We start from the raw sequence: 4,678 nt of genomic DNA, 5'->3' as shown, positions 1-4,678 counted from the left end.
AGTTGGTTCCATTTGAACCCGTCGGTTAGTGGTCGGGTTGGTTGAACCTGCAAACCGGACCAAGTGGTTGGACTGAATTTCAAATTTCTTTTAAAACTTTTTTCCTTTCAAAACCTCGTTTAATATTTCAGGCACCGTGTTCTGTTTATTCCAATATTTATATTTGGTTAATATTGCAAATCAACACCAAAAATTAAGTAGTTATGTATCTCGTTTTAAGTTATGCCTATGCACACTTTATTTTTATATTATTTGTGACATCATCTGGTTTGAAATCACTAGTGGACCGGTAAGGTTACCGGTTCAATGATTATCTAAGCCTTGGGTATAATTTTCTGCCTTTCTTTGCCAGGAACTTTAAGTTAGTGATCTGCAAGAAAGTAGAAGCGATATCCCAACAATATTATTATTTAATAATTTTAAAATATTATGGCTGTGTAATGCTACATTTTGCAAGCAAACAAAGCTAGATGATGGCTACAAACGCAGTAATTGGACTAAGGGCTGGTGAAAGACTTTTAGCTTCATCTTCTTACTACTCTGATGTCAATGAAAAGCTTCCAACCAGTAGTGAACTCGGGTTCATATATGTCCCAACTAAGAACATGATCACTGCAAAAAAGTCAACCAACTACGGTCATGGTTTCAAACCCAAACAACATAATCAAGACACACGTTACATCAGCGCTGTAAAAGAACATGTTAATACTGCTTCCGATTGGGTACACGGGTTTGAACATTTAGTACATGAAGAGTCTGATCAAGAGTTTCAGTTCAAGCCTTGCTTTCATTGCAAAAGTCTTTGTTAGAGCAACAGTGGAATCTTTCAACCGAAACGGGGTTGACTAAAGTTGACCCGATAGAAAAAAGCAGCAAAAAGGTTTATGTTAATGGTTCTGGGAAGTCAGCACGCAGGCGTAGAATAGATGCTCAGAAAAAAACACTAAATAGAAGAGTTTCTTCCAATGAAGTCGATGCAAAGAAAAAGTTAAAATTTGTGATTAGTCCAGAGTTGCTTCAAAACCGTGCAAGTGGTTATGTTAAGGGTATAGCAAGTGACACATTGCTCACTCATGCGGAGGTGGTGGTTTTGTCAAAAAAGATTAAAATTGGTCAACGATTAGAAGAGAGGAAATCAATGTAACATAATTTAACACAATTTCTTCATAACATGAAGTTTATCCTATATGGTTTTGATCAATAATTTGTAGAAATTTTTCAGATTGAAGGAAAGATTGGGACATGAGCCATCCGAGGTGCAGCTTGCAGCATCACTGAAGATTTCACGAGCTGAATTGCAAATGAAACAGATTGAGTGCAAATTGGCAAGAGAGAAGCTGGCAATGAGCAATGTCCGTCTAGTAATGTCGGTTGCACAAAAGTATGCCCACATGGGTGCTGAAATTGGTGACCTCATTCAGGTGTCTGTTATCTTCATTAAACGTTTGATTAGTGAATAGATATACTTTTTAAGCTAGTAAAATAGTGATATTACGTGTCTGTTGAGCTACAATTCGTGTTTTTTGTAGGGTGGTCTAATTGGACTACTGCGCGGGATAGAGAAATATGATTCATCGAGAGGGTTCAAGATTTCTACATATGTTTATTGGTGGATAAGACAGGTAAAAATAATAAATTCATTTTTAATATAGTTACTTCATTCATGAAGTTACAATAGAATAATAAAAAATCCTTATTTAACTTCAGGGTGTTTCAAAAGCAATGATTGAAAATTCTGGAACCCTAAGGTTACCTATCCACATGCATGAAAGATTGAGTGCAATACGACATGCAAAAGCTAAACTCGAGAAAAAAGGAATAACTCCCTCAATTGAAGTAAGTTAACCGTGGCGGTTATTTAAACTAAATTGCATAATTGTTACATTTACCTTGGTTTTTGAACTTGAGCTAATGAGTTATTGCTTTCTGCTGATGTAGAAAATTGCAGAAAGCCTGAACATGTCAACAAAAAAAGTATTGAATGCCACTGAGGTACTTGAAGTATTTATAAATGTGTTTTCTCGCATCGAATTTGTTTGTTTACTATCATATTAATTTCTAGACCCTTTCTTGTAGGCAAAATGCAAAGTGTTCTCACTTGATAGGCCAGCATTCCCTTCTTTAAATGGTCTTCCAGGTGATACCTTTCACAGTGTAAGTCTAGATTCATACAAATAAACTCACATGACGCATCTGTAATTCTGTATAGACTCGATTATTGACGTTTTGTGGTGGTAACTTAGACGGCGGGTCGGATAACAGGTCAAATATTTTTTAGTGTGTCAAATGTGATTACAAAACTATATCATTTAGAAGATAAAACAGTTTTAGTAAAATTAAGAATTTAAAAACGTAACACCATTTAAGCGACTTTCAACCCATTTGACGTGCTTTCTTATTAGCTTTCCTATTTCTTTAGTTTAGCTCGTTGACAAGCTCATTTGTAAGTCAACGGTTTGAATTGTCACCTTGGGTATCATTAGACCGAACAGCTACCTGGCAGTTATAACTACTTAATGTTAAGCCTTCTGTTATTGTTGCAGTACATGGCAGATGATCACCCCGAGAACAATCCTTGGCATGGAGTAGATCATGACGCGCTCAAGGTATTTCACATGTTTTGCAACATTTATCCTATTGATTTCTTTTTTGTTCTTTATCTATGATGTGTGTACTTTTGTTGGATGAATTTAAAACCCTAAATCTCAACTTTATTTGAGAATGTGTGAGAAAGCATGCCCTGCACGGGCTGCACATCTTTAACTTTATCAACATGTACCCATAATTTTTGCAGGATGAAGTGAACAAGTTGATGACCACAACTTTAAGGGAACGAGAAAGAGAGATCATCCGTTTGTACTATGGTCTCGACAATGAATTCCTTACGTGGGAAGATATTAGTCGAAGGTACCAACTCTATTTTTTTATTATAATTCAGATTGATTTATAACTGTGATTTAGGACATTTAGATAAACTATTTCCTTTAAGACTTCAAGTGGCTACATATACAAAAATTTTACAATAATAATCTACAAGTCAAAAATGGGTACAGGATGAACGGGTCACATCTTATTACAATGTTCAGCGTTAGGTTGAGTTGACCTTTCTGTTAATTATGTTTGCAAATACAAATTTCTTACAATAATTATCTAAATATTTTGTTCGACTCAATTGCGTTTTTATCAAACTTATAGTTTGACCCGTTTGACTTGTAAAATCAACATTAGTCAACCTATCTACAAAGAATTCGAGAGAAAATTGTCACCTCTACTTTTATATAGGATCTAGCTTTTCAAACCATCATATTTCTTTTTACGTTTAACGATAAAACTAGTGGTGGTAAGTCATGACCCAACTCGATCGGCACATGAATAATCAAGTTTTTGGTTGTTATATCTAACCAGTTTAATAAACATGTTGTATTTATGTAAAATCTGTTTCATTAATAGGTCGACCCTTCAGCCTGTATAATTAAACGTGTCAATTCAACAACTCCTTACACTTTTAACCCATTTATTACAACTCGACAGCCCACTTATAAGTTGTAACTCATTTACCTGTAGTCAACCTGTTCAACTAGTGTAGATAAATATGACCGAAGTTATATACTCTATAACATAGGACTTATCCACACAAGTAACGGAGAACACACAAAAGCTTTGGAATATTATTTTCGAGCGCTCGAACGAAACCCATTCTTACCACAAGCTTTTAATAATATGGCCGTGATCTGTCATTACGTGCGACTATCTCCACTATAGAAAGAAAAAAGTAAAGAAAGATCAAATTCACTAGTAAATACTAGAAAGAAGGGCTTTCTACATAAGCATCGTCTAAAACAACAATTTTTATTAGCTGTAGAAAAGAAAGAAACTTCATAGAAGTTGAAATATGAAGAAATAGATATGCCTAGCTATTTTAGTCTATGGGTAAAGTATCTAATTGATAGAGTAAGCACCGTAAAGATTAATTAGCGAGGTTTTGGCCGATACAATAAGAACTGCTTACTTTATGTCATGATGTGAGACAAACGTTAGTAATCAACTTATGTAATAGAGTTGATCCACTAAGGTATTTAGCAGCGGTGTAGGATCAGATCCCAAAGATAGTAAGTCTTTCCTTTCGAAAGTCTTTCAAAAATTCTATATAATCTAAATTTCTATATGATATGAAACTGAGATAGTTACCTTTCAGAAAATTCTAATGATAGGCGAAATGTCTATGTTTTATTATTCTGAAGGTGGGAGAAAAGATAAAACTAAAATAAACCGGATTTTTAATCCAAACTTAAGATTTAAGTTTGAAACTCATTTTATTAACTTCTTTTAGTTAACCCGAAAAAATGGGATAGATCTACGATAAATCTTATTCAGTTAGATACGGTAGATTCAAATGGGATAATGGGATACAAAAAGAGTTGACTGGCGAGCCGTATGAGGTAGGAAACTCTCAAGTACGGTTCTAAGGGAAGGAATTACCCCACCTATTCCGACCGGGGAGAACAGGCCATTCGCCAGGGGGATTCTGAAATTGCGGAGGCTTGGTTCGACCAAGCCGCTGAGTATTGGAAACAGGCTATAGCACTTACTCCTGGTAATTATATTGAAGCTCATAATTGGTTGAAGATCACTAGACGTTTCGAATAGAAGATCAGACCTTTTCTTTATTTTAGTTATG

The 4,678-nt window shown here is 35.0% G+C and overlaps 1 pseudogene; it reads left to right on the top strand.

The window, feature by feature from the left end:
* LOC143633446 (RNA polymerase sigma factor sigA-like) overlaps nucleotides 1–4,678 on the top strand; it is a 13,940-nt pseudogene continuing 9,262 nt past the window's right edge.

The sequence above is a fragment of the Bidens hawaiensis genome, unplaced genomic scaffold (genome assembly GCF_021521415.1).
Source record: "Bidens hawaiensis isolate Kalapana, Puna unplaced genomic scaffold, B.hawaiensis_p1.1 tig00000512_1, whole genome shotgun sequence".
NCBI lineage: Eukaryota > Viridiplantae > Streptophyta > Magnoliopsida > Asterales > Asteraceae > Bidens > Bidens hawaiensis.
This window is presented reverse-complemented; position numbering and strand designations above follow the sequence as displayed.